Source organism: Macrobrachium nipponense, chromosome 36 (genome assembly GCF_015104395.2).
Source record: "Macrobrachium nipponense isolate FS-2020 chromosome 36, ASM1510439v2, whole genome shotgun sequence".
NCBI lineage: Eukaryota > Metazoa > Arthropoda > Malacostraca > Decapoda > Palaemonidae > Macrobrachium > Macrobrachium nipponense.
In genome coordinates, this window is record NC_087220.1 from 31338524 (window position 1) to 31343899 (window position 5376).

Genomic DNA, 5376 nt, shown 5'->3' on the forward strand with positions numbered 1-5376 from the left:
AGCATCCAGACCGTCATTGTTTGTTGTTGTGTTTCGCTTGAAGGGCACTTGTTCATAAGGCATGTTTTTAAGTATTCACATAATAATAATAATAATAATAATAATAATAATAATAATAATAATAATAATAATAATAATAATAATAAATTTTATTTTCAGCTTAAGGCCATATATAGGGAATGTACATTGTACAGACAGTAACATACACAATCTGGTTACGTGAGATAACATGATAAAAAATGAACTTTCTGCAGTCAGAGACGGATCCTAAACATAGTATTATTATATTATTATTATTATTCAGAGGATGAACCCCTTTCATTTGAAACAGGAAGCCCACCAAAGGGGCAACTGACTTGAAATTCTTGAAGCTGCAAAGAATATTATTATTATATTATTAGTACTATTATTATTATTCAGAGGTTGAACCCTATTCATATGGAACTAGCCCACTAAAAGGGCCACTGGCTTGTAATTCAAAGCTTCTATAGAATATGGTGCTCTTTGGGAAGTAAGCGTAGTAGTGGTCGGTAAGGTGTTGGCGTACCACCTCGGTGGCCGCGAGTTCGAATCTCGGGCATTCCATTGAGGAGTTAGAGATGTGTATTTCTAGTGATAGAAGTTCACTCTCGACGTTGGTTCGGAAGTCACGTCAAGCCGTTGGTCCCGTTGCTGAATAACCACCACTGGTTCCATGCAACGTAAAAACACCATACAAACAAACTGTTGTTTTCTTTACATAAAAGGTTACTGAGGAATTTGGAGATAACCAGAGATGGAAGGGTTACCCTTTGTCGAATAAAGATAGGCCAGTCACGCGGGACTTGTGGATTTTGATGGCTTGGCAACCCCAGCCACACTTTCCAGCACTTGCTGGTCGACTGTTCCAGCTTTGGGGCCAGAGAAGTTATTTTCTTCAGTAATGCATTGAAAGAGAAGGTATTTAGATACCTTCTCTTCAGGGTAGTTTCATATTTTTGTAGAGGAAGCCAAACTTCCTAAAAACATACAATTTATGTTTATTTTCTTATTAAAAAAAATTTTGGAAGCTGGTTCGTTTCCCGCTACCGGACATCCTAATTGCTTCAGATTATTTCCACTTGGATCCAAGGCTTTGTAGTAAAGGTGACCAGTAGATTTTATATAAGTATATATAAGTTTATAGATGGAAAGTGTGGTTTGATTTAAGAAGAATATAGGGCATTATGGAGTGAGTGAATATTCCATAAACAGTTTTTATCGGGTTTGTTCTTTATTTGCAGTTGGATGTTCTTGCCCTTGTAAGCCTTTATTTTTACTTGTGGTATCGATGACCTCAGTTTTTGCGACGCCAGCTCACCTAAATCGATAAATACCCATTCTAAACCCTCTAAGTACTTTTGCTCATGACAGTGGTAAGTCTCGTGTGTTCACCTTGGAAGGTCTCTGTCTCTCCTGGTATCCATTTCTACCAACTCATGTGACTGATGGAGGTGATTCTGGGACAGGTCTCCATTTTAGTTTACTGTAAAAGGAAACTATTGTGCCGGCTTTGTGAGATCTTAAAAACTACCGTGGTTAGAGGGCTGCAAATTGATATGTTGATCATCCACCCTCCAATCACCAAACATACCAAATTGCAGCCCTCTAGTCTCAGTAGTTTTAATTTTATTTAAGGTTAAATATAGCCATGATCGTACTTCTGGCAGTGCTGTAGGTACCAACACTTACGCCACCACCGGACCACGGCTGAGTTTTATAGGCTGAAGAAAGTAAGATGCATTTTTCAAAAAGAGAAAATAGTAAAGATGGTGAGGAAAAAATGTTTTTTGCAGAATGAATTGTTGTTCAAACATATTATTATAGTGAGATGGAAACTTTACGCTGATATGTAAGTCAAAAACTAATATTCCCCTTAGAAGTAAATATGCCTATACGAATTATTTTCCTAATTATAGTAGATTCACATCAACCGTGCATCTGATGTCTAGGCCAGTCCCTTACGACGCTGCTGATTGGCTGGTGATAAGCCAATGACAGGGCTGGAAACTCTCCTCAGTCTCTCTCGAGAGTTCACATAGGTAGGATGTATGTTCCACCTCTCCTGAGGGATACGTCTATCAAAAGTATCCCTCAGGAGAGGTGGAACATACATCCTGCCTATGTGAAATCTCTCTCTCGAGAGAGAGAGACTTGAGAGTTTCCAGCCCTGTGATTAGCTTATCAACAGCCAATCAGGAGCGTCGTAAGGGACGGGCCTAGACATCAGATGCACGGTTGATGTGAATCTACTATAGTACAGTCATTAATGTAAACGAAAGCCGTTGAAGAGGTGGTTCGAATCAGCAATGTTATTCAATTACAATGAAGTAGGCCATTATTCTGGTATTTGCTTTTTCACCCATGAGGTGTCCCGCGGTTTAGTATGGTCCCGCTTTCATAGAACTATTTTATAAAGAAAAAATTATATTTTGACAAACTATGATATGGATAAACTTGTGTGTTTGGAAAGTCCTCTCGTTGTCTCTAATGTCGGGTCACTGAAGAAGTTATTTGCAGCAGGTTTCATAGGTGATTCTCTTCATGACTGAATTGAAGGATCGCTTTTCGTGTTCATTTGTTACCTAACTGTACATTAAATCAAGTCGATGTGTATCGTGTACTTCTCCACCCTGGGGCTCCCCCCACCCTCCATACCCTCCCCAATGCATGAGTCAGTAGCATGAGCTATAGTCCAAATACTGACTGGAAGACAACAACAGGGCAGATGGATAATCTCTCTCTCTCTCTCTCTCTCTCTCTCTCTCAGCCTGATGCCCCGTTCATTGTGACATCACCAAAGCAGCGAGTAACTGTAATTAATTCAGTGATTCAAGATGTTTTAAAAAACCCATCATAGCATTGACTCAACTTGACATGCTGGGTCAACCCCTGTATTGGTCTTCATTTGTCTTACCTTTGGGTGGTTGACCTGTCATGACCCGTCCTACTTCATTTCCAGTTGACCTCTGGTTCGACGACGAATATATATATCCCTTGTGTCATTCGCGTCTCACTTTGCATCGACATTCATAGGAGCAGTTATAGCACAGCTATATTTAGCAACGCCGGTGATTTTCACTTATTTTTGCTTTCTCGTGAACTCTCATATTTGACCACTTTCATATTTAAATTGTGTCAATTTTCCGTCACTTTTACCACTGCTTTCACTATGTCTTGTTTTGTAGTTACTTCCTACGTTCCCGATAGATCATACATGGCCATCATGTTTAGTGTGATGTGTAGCAATAGCTGCTAATGTTGTCTCTGTATTTAATATCATTTTGCTTCTGCCAGCGTTTCCACCTATTCAAACGTTTTCATGTCCTCGGAACGTTTCCCGTTTTGTACGTTTTGTTACTTAGCCACGCCAACCCTTTTGATCTTTCGCCTTCTCTTTCTAATATTGTGTTATGTTTTTCATGAATACCGAAGCGTCGATTGACCCGTGAGAGTGGAGGACCTGCCCCAGGATTTTCAGTCCACCGCAACACCGGCCCTCCTCCTTTCCCCCCATTGGCTTCCATTTCGGTTCCTGCAAACCCCCCACCCCCCTTCCTTCTTCAAGGAGCACTCAAACCTCCACTCCTCCGCCCAACACAACCTCCATGGCACTCCGCCCTCGTCAGAACTAGCGAATGGTCGGATTGTGACGCAAGTTATATGTTTAAGATAAAAGGCCAATATCACGCCGATACATTATCATATCTTTTCCTGCAGGACTTCGCAGGGCTTCCCAGCAAGCCTTCGTCCCACCCCCCGTCTCTCTCTCTCTCTCTCTCTCTCTCTCTCTATCTTCCTCCGTCCACCGAAAGGCGATAAGGGCATCTCGGCGGTGACGACGACGAACGCTTCCTCGGAGGAGGTCTCGATGGGCGCAGCAGCAGCGGGCCAATTTCCCCTTCGGGAGGAGGAGGAGGAGGTCGTCGTCGTCTTCGGGAACCGACGTCATCATCATCGATTTTGGTTTGCCGAACAAAAATGTCCGTTTTGTTAAGACCGTGTTAGCTTGATTAGATTGAGATTAAACGGACTTTCCACGTGTCCATATGCTACCTTTGATACGATATCATATCTATTGTAAAATGGTATTATTATCCGGTTTTATCTGTCGACTATCTTATCCGGCGGTATCGCGCCCCCTCTCCGTCGCCGCCTTTGGTCTTTCTGCCCGCGAATTGCTTGGCTTCCTTCCTTCCTTCCTTCCTTCCAAGCACCCGTCTCCCCCTGAGATGCATCGGCTCTGCTGGCATAGCATTTTATATGCTCTACTTTGTAGATGCTTAGAAACAGTTAGTTGGCATCGTCGCTTCGACTGTGACAGCGTCACCTAAAACTCGCCTGCTTGTTTGAATTCATGCTTGCATGGATAGCGCTTCCTAAAACTCATCCTCATCTTGTTTAAATTCATGCTTGCAATGATAGGATTACCTAAAGCTCATCTTGTTTAAATTCATGCTTGCAATGATAGGATTACCCAAAGCTCCCCTGCTTGTTAAATTCATGCTTGCATGGATAGATTTTCCTGTAACTCATCTTCTTTAAATTCATGCTTGCATGGATAGCGTTACCTAAAACTCATTTGCTTTTTAAAATTCATGCTTGCATGGATAACATTACCTAAAATTCCCCTGCTTGTTTAGATTCATGCTTGCCTGGATAGCGTTACCTAAAACTCATCTCGTTTGAATTCGTGCTTGTATGGATAGTGTTACCTAAAACTCATCTTGTTTGAATTCATGCTTGCAATGATAGGATTACCTAAAGCTCCCCTGCTTGTTTAAATTCATGCTTGAATGGATAGATTTACCTATAACTCATCTTCTTTAAATTCATGCTTGCATGGGTAGTGTTTCCCCCTATAATTCATCTTTAAATTTATGCTTGCATGGATAGCGTTCCCTAAAACTGCTTGTTTAAATTCATGCTCCCATGGATACAATACCATCAAAACAGCTGACCCAAGAAGATGTTCAAAACTAGTTATTGATCTTCCCCCAGGGTTACAGATCCTCTCCCAGGGTCATAGACCCTCTCCAAGGGTTATAGATTACACACACACACACACACACACACACACACACCAAGGGTTGAGCAGGTATTCTGGACCTTCGGAATCTGCTGACGGAAAATTATTCTAATTTCTGTCTTCCCTGTTTTTAGAAATTCTTGGCCATTAACTAAACCTAAGATTTATTTTGTGAAGCATCAGGACGAATGATGTTCTACCACAGGGAATTAAAGAAGAGATGTGATCTTCATAGGAATAATGTAAAAGCCAAATTAGTTTAATAAATTTAAAAAAGGATATTTTCCTTCCTGAAAATGAAGACAAATTTTCATGATTTAAGATCAACA

General features: G+C 41.1%; 1 protein-coding gene across 1 annotated transcript in view; it reads right to left on the reverse strand.

Moving 5' to 3' along the window:
• LOC135203393 (uncharacterized) overlaps positions 1 to 3654 on the reverse strand; it is a 39362-nt gene extending 35708 nt beyond the window's left edge. Inside the window, exon 1 of the mRNA XM_064233125.1 lies at positions 2936 to 3654. The gene's annotated coding sequence lies outside the window, so the exon portion shown is untranslated. The remainder of the gene's footprint in view (positions 1 to 2935) is intronic.
• Between the last annotated feature and the right edge of the window lie 1722 nt (positions 3655 to 5376).